Raw genomic sequence first — 21,775 nt, forward strand, 5'->3', positions numbered from 1 at the left:
ACCATTTGTATCCGAAGGAGGAAGTACTTATATATGTATAAATAAATTGAACATTTATGCTTGGTAAGTTCATGGCAAAATTTTTAGGCAACAACATTCAGAGTACATGTATACCTAAGTAGCTAGAACAAATATATAGCTAAGTACGTGGATATCATCACTTTCAAGCAAATCGTATAGACTAAGCTTGAATAATAATGATTTTCCTTTTATTCAGAAGATAAACAACAAGATGCATATGGTGTATGTGTGTCACACCCGGTTTTGGAAGGCAAACCGAATGCGAACTATGTACGTGCCAGGATCAGAACTCACGTACACAGCGATTACATAAATGAACATCATCACACAATGCTCGAATAATAACATAAAAGGGTACTTATTACATCATAGAGTCATAGACATCCACATATTCATTGTCTTAACAAGTAAATCAAAGTACTAGCGAAACGCAGTAAAGATAAGGCCTCCACAGGCAGCTGACTGGGGGTTGCCGCCAACCCACACCTAAAACTCGTCGTAATCCTGGAACTCCTGGAAGTCTCCTTCCACGACTTCATCTCCTCCTGAGCAGTGGTTGCAATGCGGACAACCTGGTGTTTTGTGGTAAAGCAAGGATGAGTACACATCAACGTACTCAGCAAATGTCCCGTTTGGCTGAGGTGGACTAGCTTTATGTGGGGTTAGGCTCAAGCAGTTGCTTTTAGTTGGTCAGGTATTTATCATTAGTAGAAGCCAGATTTTAGCATTAACCAACCCGTAAACCATTTCCTCATCGAGGAACATCATCATCATCGTCGAACCAAAACCATAACATAATCCTTGTCTCTCGAACCATCTGTATCTCTAATCAAAGAGGATCCCAAGGCTGCTCTTAACCGTGAGCACGGCTGATATATCAGTTTCACTACCCTCTGCAGAGGTTGCACACTTTACCCATGAGTCATGATTCCCTTTCTACCCGGGGAGAGCTAATCCCCATTGACCACTACCTAGGTGGTCCGGCAGGGCATCACTACGTAGCTTTTACAAAGATTCCCCAGAGATCATAGCTGCCCGTTAGGTTTCTCCAGTTTGATAAACACAGTACCCCTCCCCGCAGGAGAGTGACTAACAAAGAGCAAAACGAAAGAACCTCGGCACTCAGCCTCGGCAGAGCAAGCACTGTGCCTGGACCCCATTGACGGCACGACGGCTAAGCAACTACACCTCTAGTTCATCTAATTAATCAGCTAAGGGCACCCCATTTCACCCTCATGGTTGCACTGTTATCCCGGGTGGTCTCTCAACGAACCAGTCCTTACGGAGAGGTACTCAGGAAACAGCCTGAGCCCCCTAGAGTATCACAAGATCATCAACATCATCAGGATAACAGTATCATAAATAGTCACATCATGTTCATTGATTATGTTAAAGCAATAGCAAAGTGCTAACCATAATAGCCCATAAGGTCATCAAGGATAAAGTAAAATGTAAAGCTAGTCAATCCTTAGGTTTCAAGTAAGTAGTGCGGGGTAGTAAGTTATAAACGAATAGGACATAATAGGACAGAGGACACTTGCCTTCACCAAACTGCTGATCAGGGACTTCCTCTGCAACTGCCTCGGGAAACACAGACTGCTCGTTGTCTACGTAAAGTAATCATTCACACTATGCACTTGGGAAAATAACAAACAAAAAGCAACATACCAAACATATGCAGCAGAGAGAGATCACAAGTTCGTAGTAGAAAAAGGATAGGCACTCTGGTGTTCCCTAGGTCTGGGGTAGAGGACTATACAAAGTGATTCATTATCCACTAATCAGGTCTAAGTCAGTGGTGGGATTAAATTATTACCTGGTTTTAAGTTCCTAAACTTAGGTGTTTGAGTCCATAAACTTAAGTGCTCCATCTTTTATTAAAGTCTACTATCTTTTATTTATCTCAAATAGGGTTCCCATAACATTAACTTTATCCTAATGATTAACCATTAATTGGGACATGGAAACAGCAGGGAAACATTGCATAAACAGATAGATAATAATATTATGAACATTTTGCAATTTGAAGCACCTAATTTGGAGTTCATATGACAAAGTTATGAATTTTACAAGTTTAGGGGTTAAAATTATACCCTAAGGACCTATTTTGAATTAAATAAAAGGTCCGAGGACCTAACCGCGAGAAACCAGGGACAGCGGGCGCAATTTCCAGAAAACAGGGGGGTTCTTTAAGAAAATGCGCGGGCGAAGGGGTATCGGGCGCTTACAGCCGTTGGATCTCAGATCGACGGCCAGGATTAGATCCCGCGGCGGGCGCGCGGGCGCGCGGCGGCGTGAGCGGCTGACAGGCGGGGCCGGGCGGGCAGCGCGGGCGCGGGCGACTGGCAGGCGGGGCCCAGTTGGCAGGGAGGCGGGGCGCGGGGGAAACGGCTCTGGGCCGTTGGATCTTGGGCGGACGGGTGAGGTTGGGTTCGGGTTATTTGAAACAGGGCCGTCCGATCTAAGATGGACGGCGGAGATGGGGCGGCTGGCTCCTGTCTCCTTCCCCAGCCAGCTGAGGCGGCGGCGCCCGTCCCCGCGGCGGAGGAGCTCGCCGGAGACGAGGGGCGCGGGGGCCCTGCGGGTCCTTGGGGCGATCCGAGTGGCCGGGGAGGTTAGGGAGGGCACGAGGAATCCATTGGTGGGGTCTGGGTCGGGGCAGGGGCACCGGAGGGGGGTGGCTCACGGCGGAGATGGCTCGGCGGCGGCGGTAAGCAACTCCGACGAGCAATCAAACGCAGCAGAGAGCAAAATAAAGGCCAATAGGGGCGGGGGAGGTTCTTTACCTCAAGGCGGGCTCCGGGGACTCCTCGGCGGCGACGGAGACGCGACGGTGACCCGGGTCGACGGTGGCGGCTGCACGGCGGACGGCGGGTGAGCGCGGGCAGAGAGAAATAGGGAGGGGAAGGGGAAATTGATGCGCGTTCCGGGTTGCGGACGTCGGGGCGAAGCTCACCGTGGCAATGGACACGGCGGAGCTCCAACGGCGGCCGGGAACCGAGCTCGGAACGGCGGGGTTTACGGCGGCGGCGCTCTGGCGTGCGCACAGCGAGGGAGAGGTGGAAGAGGGGGGGCCGGTTGGTGCGCAAATGAGGGAGGGGGAGATGGCGAGCAAGGCTCGGGGCTCAAGTGGCCGAGGGCGAGGTGGGGCGAGCCCCACGCGCGACGTGGGCGCGGAGACCGCGGCACGCACGGCGGCGGTTACGCGAAGACGGAGAAGCTGACAAGCCGGGCCCGCGGCGCAGAGAGAGAGAAGAAAGCGGGTGCGGGCGCGAGGGAAGCGGGGCTGACGGGTGGGGCCGGGCGAGCAGAGAGAGAGGAAGGCGGGTGCGCGGAAGGCGGCTGCGCCGACAGGCCGGGCCCGCTGCGCAGAGAGAGGAGGGGGGAAGAGACGCGCACGCGAGGTGGGCCGACTGGGCCGAAAGGCCGAGGGGGCGGGGAAGTGGGCTGCTTTGCCTTTTTCTTTTATTTTGGAATTGTTTTCTCCTTTTCTTTTATTTATTCTATTTGATTCAAATTCAAATGAGCCCAAATTCAAATTAGACTTTTTGAGAACTATGCACCAAACAAAAGTGAAATCTAGGGTTCAACATGATGCAACAATTCATATTCCCTTAGGGTTTGAGCTAATAGACTATAATTTCAAATGAAATAACCACTTTTCTCCTATAGAAATGAGAAAGAGAAGATTGGGAAAGGATGAAAAAAGGGAAGTAACACCTGAATTTGTGAATATGAGCAAAGAAATTTTATACCCCTAAATTCAGGGTGTTACAAACCTATCCCCCTTAAAAGAATCTCGCCCCCGAGATTCAGGGTTGGTCAGCAAAGAGTTCGGGGTATTTGGCTTTCAGATCATCTTCTCGTTCCCAGGTTGCTTCTTCCTCAGAGTGGTGACCCCATCTGACTTTGCACATTCTGATGGTGTTTCTCCGGGTGACTCTGTCTGCAAACTCCAAAATCTGCGTTGGCTTCTCTATGTAGGTCAGATCTTCCTGAACTTCCAAACCCTCCACTGGCAACTGCTCTTCTGGTACTCGCAGACATTTCTTCAATTGCGACACGTGGAACACGTTGTGCACTGCCGACAAACTTTCTGGTAGGTTGAGTTGGTAAGCCACTTCTCCACGCTTTGTTTGAATCTGATATGGTCCGACGTACCGGGGTGCTAACTTGCCTTTGACTCCGAACCTTCTGACTCCCCTGATAGGTGACACCTTCAGATAGACGTAATCTCCCACTTCGAAACTCAGTTCTCTTCTCCTTCGGTCCGCATAGCTTCGCTGTCTTGACTGGGCTGTCTTTAGATTCTCCCGAACCATTTTGATATTCTCTTCGGCTTCAAGCAAAATGTCGGGGCCAAACACCTGTCTCTCTCCAGGCTGGTCCCAATGCAGCGGAGTCCTACAACTCCGTCCATAGAGTGCCTGAAACGGCGACATCTTCAAGCTGGCCTGGTAACTATTGTTGTAGGAGAATTCTGCATATGGTAATCTTTTGTCCCATCCTGACTTGTCTTGCAACGCACAGGCTCTCAACATATCTTCTAGGATCTGATTAGTTCTTTCAGTCTGACCGTCTGTCTGCGAGTGATAAGTTGAGCTGAAGTTCAAATGGGTGCCCAAAGCTTCTTGTAGCTGCTGCCAAAAATGAGATGTGAACTGCGTTCCTCGATCTGACACTATCTTCTTCGGCACACCATGAAGGCAGACTATCCGTGACATGTATAACTCAGCTAACGTTGCTCCGGTGTATGTTGTCTTCACAGGTATGAAATGGGCCACCTTTGTTAAGCGGTCCACAACCACCCAGATGGAATCATAGCCGGCCCGGGTACGAGGTAAGCCGACTATAAAATCCATCCCGATCTCATCCCACTTCCACTGAGGAATCCGCAATGGCTGCAACAATCCGGCAGGCCTCTGGTGCTCCGCTTTGGTTCTCTGACAGCTATCACAGATGGCGACATATTCTGCGATCTCTCTTTTCATGCCATACCACCAAAACCTTTTTTTAAATCCTGGTACATCTTCTCGCTTCCCGGGTGTATGGAGTAGGCTGTCTCATGAGCTTCCTTTAGGATCAGCTCCCGAATAGGTTTGAGGTCGGGAACACACAATCAGTCCTTGAACCATATTACTCCCTCTTCATCCTCTCGAAAGTCTTTGCCTCTTCCTTCTAAGATCAGCTGCCGAATCTTGTTGATGTTTTCATCATCCTTCTGTCCTTCTTTGATCTCCCGCTCTAGGGTGGGCTCTAATTCCACCGTTACTCCTTGCGTACTGTTCAGGAAACCAAGGCTCAGTCTGTCGAACTCTTTGGCTAACTCATACGGCATCGGGTACGAGGCCAACATATTAACTTGACTCTTCCTGCTCAGAGCATCTGCAACAACATTGGCTTTGCCCGGATGGTAATGTATCTCCAACTCATAGTCTTTGATCAATTCCAACCATCTTCGCTGCCTCATGTTTAACTCTGACTGGGTGAATATGTACTTCAGACTTTTATGATCTGTGTAGATGTCGCATTTCTGTCCATACAGGTAATGTCTCCAGGTCTTTAAAGCATGAACCACTGCTGCCAACTCCAGGTCATGTGTGGGATAGTTTTTCTCATGGATCTTCAACTGTCGAGACGAGTATGCTACAACTCTTCCTTCTTGCATCCGCACACATCCCAATCCGGTGTAAGAAGCGTCGCAATACACTGAGAATGGCTTGTGAACATCAGGCAGGACTAACACAGGAGCTGTAGTCAATCTATTCTTCAGTTCTTCAAATGCTTCCTGACACTTTTGGGTCCACTTAAACTCAACTTTCTTCGCTAGTAACGCTGTCATCGGTCTAGCAATCTTTGAAAAGCCTTCAATGAAACGCCTGTAATATCCAGCCATTCCGATGAAGCTCTTGATCCCGCGAACATCCTTCGGTGCTTTCCAGTTCAGGATATCTGCTACTTTCTTTGGATCTACTGCCAACCCATCTTGATTTATGATGTGACCCAGAAACAAGACTTCATGAATCCAGAACTCGCATTTGCCCAACTTGGCATACAATTGATGCTCTCGAAGCCTTTGCAGTACCATCTTCAAATGCTCTGCATGATCTTCCTCACTTTGAGAGTATATGAGAATGTCATCGATGAACACTACCACAAACTTGTCTAGATAATCCATGAACACACTGTTCATCAGATACATAAAGAAGGCTGGTGCATTTGTCAAACCAAAGGACATAACTGTGAACTCATATAACCCGTACTTGGTGATGAATGCTGTCTTCGGTATGTCCGAGGGTCGGATTCTGAGTTGATGGTAACCTGATCTCAGATCTATCTTCGAGAATACACTGGCACCTCTGAGTTGGTCAAACAGATCTTCTATTCTTGGCAAAGGGTACTTGTTCTTAATAGTGACTTCGTTCAGGGCTCTGTAATCTATGCACATCCTTTTGGTACCATCTTTCTTCTCTACAAACAACACTGGAGCGGCCCAAGGCGAGGTGCTTGGCCTGATGTAACCCTTCTCTAACATCTCATCTATCTGCTTCTTGAGTTCTACCAGTTCTGGTCCAGACACTCGATAGGCCCTTTTTGAAATGGGGGCGGTACCAGGGATAAGCTCTATGGCAAATTCAACCTTTCTCTCGGGTGGCATGCCCGTTAGCTCCTCGGGAAACACATCCGGAAAGTCTGACACAACCTTGATAGCCTCGAGCGAGTTAGGCTCCTTACTACCAACTGAAATCTGGTGACAGACTCCCTCTTCTGATTTAGGCATCCATAGCTCGGCCACTACCTCCTCTCCTGACGGGGACTTCAATGTTACGGTCCTCTTGTCACAACTAACATTCGCCTCATACTTCATTAACCAATTCATCCCTAAAATAATGTCTATCCCAGGGGTGTCTATTACTATTAAGTCACTGGGGAATCCTATCCCCCTTATTTCCACCATTATATTTGAGCATATTTTATCTGTTTGCACCTTGCCACCGACCGAATTAATCCTCATGGGCGGCATCATTGCCTCTACTGAGATGTTATGCAATTCTACCCATGTTGCAGTGACAAATGAATGAGTTGCACCAGTATCAAATAGCACTTTTGCGGGATGAGATTCGACTGAGAACATACCTACTGCCACATCTGGTGCATCCTGGATTGCTTCGGCCTCCAAGTGGTTCACCTTTCCACGGTTGTACGCTTGGTTACGATTGCCTGCTGCTGGCTGCAGTACACCTTGCCTTGTTGGAGCATTGGGGTTGGTCTGCTGCTGCGCCAACTTCTTTGGGCACTGCATCGCCCAGTGGCCTTGATCTCCGCAGTGGAAACATCCTCTGCCTCCTCCTTGTGCTGGGGCTGCTTGGTTGCTCTGATTTGCTACTGGGACAGGAAGGCGAGGTGCCTGGTTGTTCTGCTTCTGATATTGATTACCTCCCTGCTGGCTGTGCTGACGATACTGCTGCTGCGGGTACTGCCTCTGAAATTGCTGCTGATGCGGACGCTGATTCTGATTCTGATATCCCTGTGGGTGACCAGGTCTGCCTTGCTGAGATGAACTGCCTGAGAAACGTGGACGGCTGATGCCTCCGGACTGGGGTCCACTCATCTTGCGCTTCCGATCTTCCATGTCCTTACGCTTCTTCTCGGTCATAACTGCCCTGTCGATCAGGTGCTGGAAGGTGGGGAAGGTGTGATTCATCAGCTGGTAATGCAGGGGATCCACCAAACCCCTCATGAACCTGTACTGCCTCTTGGCATCAGTGTTGACGTCTTCAGGTGCATAACGAGACAGCTGCAGAAACTTGTCTCTGTACTCACTAACAGACAGGGGTCCCTGCTTCAGAGCCAAAAACTCCTCCTTCTTCATGATCATCAGTCCCTCCGGCACATGGTACCTGCGGAAACTCTCGCTGAATTCCTCCCAGGTGATGGCTTCGGGGTTAGCATGGGTGGCGAGGTAGGACTCCCACCAGGACTGGGCTGCTCCCCTTAGCTGACGGGGACCATATAGAACCTTCTCCCTGTCGTCACATTGGGCGGTGCGCAGTTCCCTTTCCACTGCGCGCAGCCAGTCTTCTGCATCCATGGGGTCAGCAGAATGGGCGAAGGTAGGAGGGTGCCCTCTCATGAACTCACCACGCTTATCCCGTGGCATCTGGGGCATCTGCACTTGCAATTGGGGTTGAGGTTGCTGTTGAGCCTGCTGCATGGCTGCCAGATTCTGCCCAATGGCCTGCACTGCCTGGGTCTGCATCAAGAACATCTGCTCCACTGACATCGGGGGTGGTGGGGGAGGCTGCCTCTGTTGTTCCTCCTGCTGGTCATGCTGCTCTTGCTGAGCACGCCTGTTGCATCGGCGCCTGTTGTCAGACATCTGTGGAAGACATTCATACATCAACATTGATCTTACAACCCTTCAGCAAAAGAAGAGAGAATACAGAATTCTTCATGACACTGAGTGAACAAAGAGCTTCACTGATCCTCATTCATGATTCAACACAGCTTCTCAGATAAGAAAGGAAAGTAAGAGTAAAGGGTTTCCCAACTAAACAACTGACTTCATTAACATTACTAGCTAAGCCAAACTGCAGGGGAAACCCACAGGTTGGCAACAGTCATTACAAAGATTCAAATCCAGCACAAGTTCACCATAACAAGCAATAAAGCAACTGATAAGCAAACTAAACTGACTACCTAAGACTGAGACATCTGACTTAAGGATTATTACAAACTCCGACGCTAACGGTCTAAGGATCCAGATCTATCCTGGTCTTACAGACAGGGGAACCATAAGTGTGGTGACCACGTGGCGGCGAGCGGTATGGGTGTTGAGTCCCAACAGGAGCGGGGGAACCACCCTCCTGGTGATGGCGCTCTGCCAACTCAGCACGCAACTCCGCAATCTCCGTTCGAGCCCTGCTTAGCTCGTCCAGAGAGTGGTCCAGCTTAGTGTTAAGCACTGCGACTAGGTTGACTGTGCTGCTCAACCTAGGGTTAGCCTCACCAACAGGTGAGACAACCACACTCTCTGTGCTGCCAGTAGGGCGGCGGGGGTAGTACCGAAGGTTAAGACCGTCGGCCACCCCACCGAACAAGGAACAGTACTGGGAGAGTGCACGTCGTGCTGCATCCTGCATAGCCGCCTCTGCAGTGTCCCTCTCGGAGATGGAATAGTGCTCCGAAACGGCCTCCGCACCCCGGAGGTCATCCTCCGGACGGCGAACTAGGCAGGTAGCCTCCCAGCGGTCCGGGTACCTCCCGCGACTGTGCTGGTAGACTACACAACGATACTCGATCGACCAGGTGTGCCGGTCGAAAGCCTGGCGCAGCAAGGTGTCGAGTGCGTCGTGGAAGTGACAACCGCGAGCGGCGTCACGGGTGATGGGTCGGTCGACCCATCCTTCCGCCTCCTGCGGCTCAGAAGACTCCGTGCTGTGGTCTGAGTCGTCGTCGTCGGGGTCTCCTCCAGTAGCTCCTCCAACAGCCGGGGCGTCCCGGGGTGGTACAACGGGCGCCTCCAGCTGGGCAATAGAGGAACGGGGCCTCACGGTCTCCACCTCCTGCTGGGGTGAGGAGGAAGAGCCCTGCTGCTCTCCGTGCTGGTGCCGGCGTTCCTGCTCCTCACGCAGACGGTGGTGCAGCCTCTCCAGGTGACTCGACTGTCCGGACACGGTGCGGTGCAGAGGACGCTCCGCAAGTCGAGACGGCAGGAAAGGAATCACCGACTTACGTGCAGTGTGTCTAAGACGAGCCATCTACAAAAGACACCGTAAGCACAAGAGTAAGGGCAGAACTAATATGACAAGTGAATAAACCAAAGATAGAATAAGATAAAAATTTTAACAAGGTATAGTATAGATAGATAGTAAAACATAGGGTTGGTCGAGGTGACCGACTTTTTGAAGTAACATCAGATGTCAAGGTGAGGGGGGAGGGTCAATAGTCCTTAGTACGACCAGTGCTACTCTAGGTCAGCGGTCCTACAGTCAGCACGGCTTTGATACCACTTATGTCACATCCGGTTTTGGAAGGCAAACCGAATGCGAACTATGTACGTGCCAGGATCAGAACTCACGTACACAGCGATTACATAAATGAACATCATCACACAATGCTCGAATAATAACATAAAAGGGTACTTATTACATCATAGAGTCATAGACATCCACATATTCATTGTCTTAACAAGTAAATCAAAGTACTAGCGAAACGCAGTAAAGATAAGGCCTCCACAGGCAGCTGACTGGGGGTTGCCGCCAACCCACACCTAAAACTCGTCGTAATCCTGGAACTCCTGGAAGTCTCCTTCCACGACTTCATCTCCTCCTGAGCAGTGGTTGCAATGCGGACAACCTGGTGTTTTGTGGTAAAGCAAGGATGAGTACACATCAACGTACTCAGCAAATGTCCCGTTTGGCTGAGGTGGACTAGCTTTATGTGGGGTTAGGCTCAAGCAGTTGCTTTTAGTTGGTCAGGTATTTATCATTAGTAGAAGCCAGATTTTAGCATTAACCAACCCGTAAACCATTTCCTCATCGAGGAACATCATCATCATCGTCGAACCAAAACCATAACATAATCCTTGTCTCTCGAACCATCTGTATCTCTAATCAAAGAGGATCCCAAGGCTGCTCTTAACCGTGAGCACGGCTGATATATCAGTTTCACTACCCTCTGCAGAGGTTGCACACTTTACCCATGAGTCATGATTCCCTTTCTACCCGGGGAGAGCTAATCCCCATTGACCACTACCTAGGTGGTCCGGCAGGGCATCACTACGTAGCTTTTACAAAGATTCCCCAGAGATCATAGCTGCCCGTTAGGTTTCTCCAGTTTGATAAACACAGTACCCCTCCCCGCAGGAGAGTGACTAACAAAGAGCAAAACGAAAGAACCTCGGCACTCAGCCTCGGCAGAGCAAGCACTGTGCCTGGACCCCATTGACGGCACGACGGCTAAGCAACTACACCTCTAGTTCATCTAATTAATCAGCTAAGGGCACCCCATTTCACCCTCATGGTTGCACTGTTATCCCGGGTGGTCTCTCAACGAACCAGTCCTTACGGAGAGGTACTCAGGAAACAGCCTGAGCCCCCTAGAGTATCACAAGATCATCAACATCATCAGGATAACAGTATCATAAATAGTCACATCATGTTCATTGATTATGTTAAAGCAATAGCAAAGTGCTAACCATAATAGCCCATAAGGTCATCAAGGATAAAGTAAAATGTAAAGCTAGTCAATCCTTAGGTTTCAAGTAAGTAGTGCGGGGTAGTAAGTTATAAACGAATAGGACATAATGGGACAGAGGACACTTGCCTTCACCAAACTGCTGATCAGGGACTTCCTCTGCAACTGCCTCGGGAAACACAGACTGCTCGTTGTCTACGTAAAGTAATCATTCACACTATGCACTTGGGAAAATAACAAACAAAAAGCAACATACCAAACATATGCAGCAGAGAGAGATCACAAGTTCGTAGTAGAAAAAGGATAGGCACTCTGGTGTTCCCTAGGTCTGGGGTAGAGGACTATACAAAGTGATTCATTATCCACTAATCAGGTCTAAGTCAGTGGTGGGATTAAATTATTACCTGGTTTTAAGTTCCTAAACTTAGGTGTTTGAGTCCATAAACTTAAGTGCTCCATCTTTTATTAAAGTCTACTATCTTTTATTTATCTCAAATAGGGTTCCCATAACATTAACTTTATCCTAATGATTAACCATTAATTGGGACATGGAAACAGCAGGGAAACATTGCATAAACAGATAGATAATAATATTATGAACATTTTGCAATTTGAAGCACCTAATTTGGAGTTCATATGACAAAGTTATGAATTTTACAAGTTTAGGGGTTAAAATTATACCCTAAGGACCTATTTTGAATTAAATAAAAGGTCCGAGGACCTAACCGCGAGAAACCAGGGACGGCGGGCGCAATTTCCAGAAAACAGGGGGGTTCTTTAAGAAAATGCGCGGGCGAAGGGGTATCGGGCGCTTACAGCCGTTGGATCTCAGATCGACGGCCAGGATTAGATCCCGCGGCGGGCGCGCGGGCGCGCGGCGGCGTGAGCGGCTGACAGGCGGGGCCGGGCGGGCAGCGCGGGCGCGGGCGACTGGCAGGCGGGGCCCAGTTGGCAGGGAGGCGGGGCGCGGGGGAAACGGCTCTGGGCCGTTGGATCTTGGGCGGACGGGTGAGGTTGGGTTCGGGTTATTTGAAACAGGGCCGTCCGATCTAAGATGGACGGCGGAGATGGGGCGGCTGGCTCCTGTCTCCTTCCCCAGCCAGCTGAGGCGGCGGCGCCCGTCCCCGCGGCGGAGGAGCTCGCCGGAGACGAGGGGCGCGGGGGCCCTGCGGGTCCTTGGGGCGATCCGAGTGGCCGGGGAGGTTAGGGAGGGCACGAGGAATCCATTGGTGGGGTCTGGGTCGGGGCAGGGGCACCGGAGGGGGGTGGCTCACGGCGGAGATGGCTCGGCGGCGGCGGTAAGCAACTCCGACGAGCAATCAAACGCAGCAGAGAGCAAAATAAAGGCCAATAGGGGCGGGGGAGGTTCTTTACCTCAAGGCGGGCTCCGGGGACTCCTCGGCGGCGACGGAGACGCGACGGTGACCCGGGTCGACGGTGGCGGCTGCACGGCGGACGGCGGGTGAGCGCGGGCAGAGAGAAATAGGGAGGGGAAGGGGAAATTGATGCGCGTTCCGGGTTGCGGACGTCGGGGCGAAGCTCACCGTGGCAATGGACACGGCGGAGCTCCAACGGCGGCCGGGAACCGAGCTCGAAACGGCGGGGTTTACGGCGGCGGCGCTCTGGCGTGCACACAGCGAGGGAGAGGTGGAAGAGGGGGGGCCGGTTGGTGCGCAAATGAGGGAGGGGGAGATGGCGAGCAAGGCTCGGGGCTCAAGTGGCCAAGGGCGAGGTGGGGCGAGCCCCACGCGCGACGTGGGCGCGGAGACCGCGGCACGCACGGCGGCGGTTACGCGAAGACGGAGAAGCTGACAAGCTGGGCCCGCGGCGCAGAGAGAGAGAAGAAAGCGGGTGCGGGCGCGAGGGAAGCGGGGCTGACGGGTGGGGCCGGGCGAGCAGAGAGAGAGGGAGGCGGGTGCGCGGAAGGCGGCCGCGCCGACAGGCCGGGCCCGCTGCGCAGAGAGAGGAGGGGGGAAGAGACGCGCGCGCGAGGTGGGCCGACTGGGCCGAAAGGCCGAGGGGGGCGGGGAAGTGGGCTGCTTTGCCTTTTTCTTTTATTTTGGAATTGTTTTCTCCTTTTCTTTTATTTATTCTATTTGATTCAAATTCAAATGAGCACAAATTCAAATTAGACTTTTTGAGAACTATGCACCAAACAAAAGTGAAATCTAGGGTTCAACATGATGCAACAATTCATATTCCCTTAGGGTTTGAGCTAATAGACTATAATTTCAAATGAAATAACCACTTTTCTCCTATAGAAATGAGAAAGAGAAGATTGGGAAAGGATGAAAAAAGGGAAGTAACACCTGAATTTGTGAATATGAGCAAAGAAATTTTATACCCCCAAATTCAGGGTGTTACAATGTGTCAATTCAAAATAATCATATGGACAATAATTAGAATGTGGAGAGCATTATGCACATTTGTTTCTTTTCTCCCTTTTATCTCTGCAGTCTGCACATATAAGAGAAGCAAAGCACATATATAATAGCCATGTCGTGAAAACATACTTATTGCTTAAATGTCTTAGTTCCCCGAATCCATATCAGCATGCCAAATGTTTTTTTCCAAATAAGTTAGCATTGTTGTTGTCATTTCCTCGGACATAAATGAAGAGTATTGTCATTTCTTCAAACCGATTGCTTTCAGAATGACTGATTCTTCCCGTGTGATGTCAAATGTCTCCCAAACAAAAAACTATAATGACCAGAAACTCTAGTAAAACCCAGTGATTTTATTCGATATTATATAGTATTTACAGCATAAACTGCAAACCGGTTTTTGTTACTAAGTAGAAGAGGACAAGCATAATTTGCATAAGTGCAACATTAATATTACCACATACCATAAAACAACTTCAGCTTCAGATTACCATGCTGCATAAAATCCAAATGAGATACCTGGTTGGTGGATGAGATGATTTAGTCAGTCTCATGATCAGGGCTTGGGTTGACACAATTTATCAAAGTAGCCTTTTAGTATGCGATTATTAGGTCTAGCATATGTCACTGGACCTAGTGCGAAGAGCAAAGAGTGCAAAACTGTGAGATCAAACAAGGTAATCTCAAAAGCAGGCATAAGGTCCCTTTCAGCCACTTTGTCAGTATACAGTATTCTGAAATTTGCTTCACTCTCTCCAAAATCATACGTATAAGATGATAAATCCAAACCACTTGGAATTTAGAGTGGATAAAGAATATTTAAGCTGTCACTATTTGACGTATAATCCCAGGGAGGACTCGATCACCCAGTGGCGTTGTTTGCACTTCAAACTCAGTAGGTATTGTTTGATCAGAGAATTTGTGTTCCTACCATGTTCCACCTATGGAGGAAATACTTTCGTTATTGTATAGAAGGAAAACTATATTGAAATTTCCAAAATCATAATGCATTTTTTTATGTTCAAAAATTGTAGTGTACAACATTGGTAGTGAAGACCCATGTGGCTGGCAATATGCTGCGAGTGCTTCTAGAGGGATGAGGGATATACAACAATAAAATCTGAAAATTGTAAAGATATCTGGTCATTCCTTGGAGGCTTTGACATCCTAGAATCTATTCATAGGACGGAACCAAGGACTATCATTTTGGCCTAAACTCTAATCAGAATGTGTGTTTATATGACAACAGAACAATGGTTAAGGCAACAACAGCCGTAAATAGTAGAGTAGAACTGACCACAAATGGTGAAAAGAAAATTTGTGAAAGGAAATGCATATGACTTTCACTTGTAGCTTGCCACTTTCGGCCATTTCCTTTGACACAAATTAAGAGTAATGTGCTATAACATGAACAACAAAATAATCAGATATGACGCTGAGTTTTATAAGGACCTAGCACACTGTTATGATGTGATCATTTCTGCACAAAAACCAGCCGCTTGCTGTTTTGTTGGGGGCTACAGCTTGAATGGACAATAGATCTAAAGTACTTACCATCTTCATTCAATTTATTCAACAGTTGTGACTTTGAGGAAGGGCGTACATCCAGCAGCAACTGCTTTCCTTATTGCCCATTCATGGTGAGGAGCAAAGACCTGAGCATAAGCCATTGTTGTAGCATCCCTTAGTGAGTTGCCTCTGGAAAACAATGTTAAAGACCTGAGCAAGTGGGCTTGATTGCCAGTGACTCGCCGCTGAGGAAAGTACATCAGGGAGGACTCGCAATGACACGATCCCTAGATCTAATACCACCACCAAAACGTGTGCAAACCTAGCCTTGGAGTTAGAGAGGACAGGAGGAGGGGTAATGTGCTATAAACAGAAGCGAAGTTATACTTGTTCGTATAGTATCTCTTCTGTATTGGTGGGCGGCCCATCATTGAAGATGTGCCCCAGATGAGCGTCACAGGTTACACAGAGCACCTCTGTCTAAGGCACAACCACACAAAAAATGATTGGCATACCAAGCTTGCTCATGACATTTTTGCCAGAACTTCCTAAAATCCCACACCTCTAAATTTAAGATAACATGTGCATTATTTAATGACAAATCATAATGAGACAAATACAATAGAAACAAATCCTCTTTCTTAAAATAATGGTATGCGTGAAAAATAATTATGGTAGGAAAGTCAGCGAATAAATTATTCTTTCAGGACATTGGTCATCATCATCAGTATCCTGTACAATGATAAATTTCCACTCACTTATAAAATTATGTGGCAAATGCACTATTATTTTAAATAGTCAACATATTTTTTTATTCCAATTGATCAGCGTTCATGATTTGTAAGGCTCTTGTTGTTTTCCTACTTCATGCACTTCTCGTTAAACTAAAAAGGCTATTATGCATTGTCTACCGAGATACTTTATTTGGCCTTAAAAGATAATATTAGTTTGAATCACAGAAAATCTTTTACTGAACTAAACAAAGTTGAGATGCAATGACATTAGTTGGATATGCTACTGAACTAAACAACAGTTCCTAGGAACGGATGTAAATCCAACAATCCTACTAACGTAGTCATGAGAGAAAAGTGACATGTTAAGTTAGAATGCCATAAACACACAATAACATGATATGAGATGCATATGAAGACATTACAGTTCAAAACCTATAAGTAAAAATTTCCTGATTGTTGGTCATTCACACCAGGAAGGCAGGAAGTGCTGTGGTGGTCAATACTCATGGCGTGCCATGAGAATTGTCCAAGTTTTCAGTAGAAACATTGTTGAAGTTTGTTCGACCACAATGAGATGAAGTAGGACAATCAAATGCTACCCACAGACCTTTGCAAATAGGAGCAAGAGTTTGGAATGCAGAGGGTCGGTACATCTGGTAAGTTATTGCAAGGCGCTTCGATGCTGATGCAGAATTATTAAACTTTACATCCATAAGATTCTGCTTAAGTGGCAGCGACAGCAGTGTTTTGTTCAACATTTCTGCATCTCCAGTATAAGCCGCAACAGGTACATGACTCGACGCCGATGGTGAGGTCATGAACGGACTGGAAGCTCTTGTGGGTGAACTACAGCAGCAGACACGACTTATCGACGCTTGCAGCAAAGCGAAGCAGAGGAAGGCCATCAACATCATCTCGAGCGGGCAAGTGGCAGATTGGATCTCTATCTTGCCGCGACGACGGCAGCAAGGATCCAATCGGGGAACAGAGGAATGGAGAAGGGCGACGAGATGGGACGTACCTGTTCGTCGATGATGATGTACTTGAAGAAGCAGGCGTACAACATACCCATTGGTGGGGTTGGTCCTCCGGGTACGAAGAGCTACGGAGGGGATTCCACACGCAGGTGAGGAATCGGAGGAGGATTAAAAGAAGAACGGGAGAGCGCGTTGTAGTGGAGGTAGAGGCCGGTTAGGGAGCAGAGTTCCGCGACGGCGGTTGGGAGCGTGTCGGCGAGCCCCTTCTCCTGTAGCGAGACAGTGGCGACGACGCCGAGGATGTCTCACGAGACGCCCTTGAATCACCGCGACGGTGCCAGCACACAGGAGTTGCGGTAGGGCGCCAATAACTGGAGCAAGCCCGTAGTGCCAGCAGCACGTGGACCTCGTCGTTGTCCGCTGCGCGGACCTCAGCCAACCTAGGGCAGAGAGAGGAGGAGGAAGGCAGCAAGCGCGAGGAGACAGTTCTCTTCGAGAAATGATCCGATATACGCGGCGCTTCAAAGGAAGTCTGGAAGTGTGCGATGGACGACGGTGACGGTTGATGGATGATCGAACGGCTATGAAGTTTTCCGACGACGTGGATGGCCTAGCCGGCGCCGTTTCGGTCCTGCTTTCATAATAAGGAAATTACTGATATGAATTTTATTCAATAGTATCTTCTTGATGTATTAAATAACCAAATTATTAAACCTTTCTTGATATATTATGAACCTCAAATAATTCTCCATCAACTTCAACTTTGGAAAGCTTTTTTAAACTGGAAAAAGTTTACCACCCCAACCATCCCAGGTAGCCCATAAATAAGCCCAACACTCTAGCTAACCCATTAAAATTAAGTTACCACTCCCCACACCTCTCAACAACTTATTCCTCCCCTTCTCTCCATAGTCCCTAGCTGCTAGGCTCCTTTTCTCATCACCGTCACCACTCAGCTCGCCTCGTGGCCACTCTGCTCCCTGCAAGCTACTATCGGTGCCAATCCTCCCTCACCTCTTTCCTCCCCCTGATCGTCTTACCCTCCCTAGCGCGGGCTCCAACAGGTAGAGCCCTCTCTCCCACTCACCTTAGGTGCTAAGGCAAGACAAGGGGGACACCTTACCTCGGCCGACTGCCTTATCGCCTAGACAACGTCTTATAAACTATGGAAGAGATATTATTCAATAGATTACAAGACATCGACAAATTTATAACACATTTTTTATAATTAAGTAATTATCTTAGCTTTGGCCAAAAATAATACCTTATTAACAGCAAGCCAATGATCGAAGCATTCCAAAGTCAGTCAGTCGACGTTCAATGGTTAGGGTAGCCACTCGGTGGTAAACCATAAACAATGGTGTAGCCAGCGTGTGACCATGCAGGATATGCCCGGGATATAGCGGCAGTCCTTAGTCCTCAGTCCTCATGGATCAGTGGCATGCAGTTGAGCACCGAATAGGTTGTTGGACTTGGGTCTCTAGGTCATGGAATATGGTGCAGCACATATGCAAAAGCAGAATAAAAATACGGGTTCAGAGATACATGGAGATGAAACGTAAGTCGGAATCTAAGGATCCCGCAAGTCGTAAGCATTGATTCCGCGAGTACCACGATTTGAAAGCTCGTGTGGTCGTGCATAACCTACTAGCGGGCTGGCTTTTTAGCCTTTCATGTTCTTTGTGCTAGGTATAGTTGTGCTCTTCCAGGACTTTCATAGTGGTCACCTTCCAGTATATAGTCTAAAAATTGGCACAATCATCCTTTTACCAAAATGTAAGGACGCTGAAACAATTCAACAATATAGACATATTTGTTTACTCAACATAAGTTTCAAAATCTTTACAAAGGTAATTACAAATAGTATACCTTCTTTTGCTTCGAAATTAATTAGTCCAACCCAAACCGCTTCATCCCAGGGCGAAATATCATGGAGGGGGTGGTAGTGTTACATGAGACGATATATGAACTTCATAAAAGGAAGAAGAGTGGGGTAATTTTCAAACTTGATTTTGAAAAGGCTTATGATAATGTTAAGTGGCTCTTTGTTCTTCAGACTTTACGAATGAAAGGTTTTTCGAGTAAGTGATGTTCATGGATTAGTTTGATCATGACAGGGGGGCATGTTGGCATTAAAGTGAATGATCAGACTAGTCCTAATTTTCAAACTAAAAAGGGTATAAGACAAGGTGACCCATTATCACCTATTCTCTTTAATATTGTGGTTGACATGCTTGGAATTCTAATTAAGAGAGGAAAGGCGGCGGGTCAGGTTGAAGGTTTGGTGCCTAATTTAGTGGAGGATGGATTGACTATTTTGCATTACGCGGATGACACTCTTTTGTTTCTGGAGCATGATTTGGAGAAAGCTAAAAACATGAAATTACTCCTCTTGGCTTTTGATCAAGTCTCGGGCCTTAAAATTAACTATCACAAAATGAGTTGTTTTGCTTTGGTCAGGCTGTCAAAGTGGAAGAACAATATCATCTTTTGTTTGGTTGTAAAAGGGAGTAATATCCGTTCAAATATTTAGGGATTCCAATGAATGATCGGAAATTAAGTAATAGTGATTGAAAAATAATAGAGACAAAATTCGAGAAGAAACTCATTAGTTGGAAAGGAAAACTTATGTTTGTTAGAGGTCGTCTAGTTCTAATAAACTCAGTGCTTACCAGCTTAGTTATGTTTATGTTATCCTTCTTTGTGGTACCTAAAGGGGTTCTCGAGAGAATTGATTACTTTCGATCTAGGTTCTTTTAGCAAGGTGATAATCACAAGAAGAAATATAGACTCGTCAGATGGGACATTATATGCCAACCTAAGGCGATAATCCAGAACATAGATGTTCAAAATAAATGTTTGCTAAACAAATGGCTTTTTAGCCTGATTAACGAGGATGGTTTATGGCAACAATTGTTACATAATACGTATCTACACAGATATCCTCTGTCAAAAGTGACGCATAGACCTGGTGATTCACAATTTTGGTCGGATTTAACGAAGGTGAAGGATACCTTTCTAAACCTAGGAATGTTCATCCTAAAAAATGGGGAACATATTAGGTTTTAGGAATATCAATGGTTAGGAAATCAACCCTTTATGAATCAATATCCGACTTTATATCAGATTGTGAGATAGAAAAGTGCCACAGTTGCTACGATATTGGGTTCAGTACCCCTAAATGTATCTTTTCGTAGAGCTTTAGTCGATGCTAACCTCATGTTGTGGCATAATCTAGTGGTGTGTCTATTCTATGTTCAGTTGAGTGCTGAAAAGTATAGTTTTAAATGGAACTTAAATACCACTGTGCACTTTACAGTTCAATCTATGTATACGAATCTTATTAATAACAGAAATGTGTTCCACCACAAGTTAATTTAGAAAATAAAAATTCCTCTTAAAACTAAAATTTTTATGTGGTTCTTATTGAAAGGAGTGGTGCTGACGAAAGACAATCTAGCAAAACACAACTGGTAGGGTAACAAAAAATGCGATTTTTTGTAATTCGAATGAAACCATTCAACATTTATTTTCTGGCTGCCATTTTGCTCACCACATGTGGCGTTTGCTATCCATTTGTTTTGATTTTACGAGCCCTAGATCTGATAGACATATCTTTGGGAGCTAGTTGTTGGGGGTGGACTTAAAAACTAAGCATCTTGTTATTACAGGTGTCTCAGCATTGTGCTGGGTTATTTGGACAAGTAGGAATAACTTAGTTTTTTATAATGCCCAAATGATGACTTATTTGCAGGTTGCTATACATTTACTCAGACTTTGGACGTAGCTCCAAAGAAGTGAAGACGCAACCGGTCTAATAAGGAATACTTGCCTATGTTTAGAGACGGTGGCCATGCAGTTTTTTCGCTTTTCATTGGTAGAGATTTACAAACAGGATTGCGTTGTAACGGAACCTTACTTTTTGTTGGTGTTGAGTTTGTGCCTTTTAGGGGTTTATCCTCTACTTCAGTTTGGAGGTTTGTCCCTCCTTAGTGCGCAGTTAGCGGTGCTGCTAGTTTTGTAAAACCTTAGGGGGTGTTTGGGAACAAAGTTTTTCTGCAATATTGAAGCAATACTGTAGTATTGAGCAATACTGTGGTATTATATACTTTAAGGTGTTTGAAAACTCATTTGAAATCTCTGTATACTAAACTGTATTATTGTAAATACTACACTTGTTTTGCAGTTTTGGAAACTTTGGTCTCAGCCAAAGTTTTTCTCTGTAAAGAGAGCGCTAGCTTGGTCCCGCTCTGGCTGGTTGGTCTCAACCAAAGTTTTTCCTAAACACCTTGATGTATTGGATACTGTTGTATTCGAAAACTGAAACATTGTAAACTATAATAATGTCATGACTAAAATATACTTTACTATTTAAAAAACTGCAGTTTGGAAAAACTGTGTTCCCAAACAGGGCCTTAGCCTTAACCTCGGTAGAGGTGAAAGCTGGATTTTATTTCCATTATCTAAAAAATACACAAATATATAGTAGCATAGTATATATAAATTGTTTCTCTAAAAACTGGTGCATCGTATTCGCTGGAGTACTAGTTTGGTAAACTTGGCTATCAGACTGATCTTAAAGATAAAGGAGACACCCAAAAGCAGCATGCAAATGACATGGTTGCCTCGTGCTATAGTGTTTGGGTGGGCATGCAAAAATACTACAGTTCCAACCCAAACATATATATGGACATTTATTAGACAACAAGATGTCATATCCAATGCTTTTGACACGCGACAGTAGCACCCGCAGCCGCTCGTGCGCCATATGCATTGAGGAGAAAGGATGCACATTTTTAGCTCTCCGCGGTGAGGGCATACAAAATGCATCGCTTGTATATATATCCTATTGGAAGGTTGTTTTTATCGGAACAGTTGCCGTGCGCGATATAAATCCACTGATTATAGCGTCATGTCTCGGGAGCATCACGAGCTGGAGGGAGCAGGAGGC

This window comes from Zea mays, chromosome 8, assembly GCF_902167145.1.
Source record: "Zea mays cultivar B73 chromosome 8, Zm-B73-REFERENCE-NAM-5.0, whole genome shotgun sequence".
Taxonomy (NCBI): Eukaryota; Viridiplantae; Streptophyta; class Magnoliopsida; order Poales; family Poaceae; genus Zea; species Zea mays.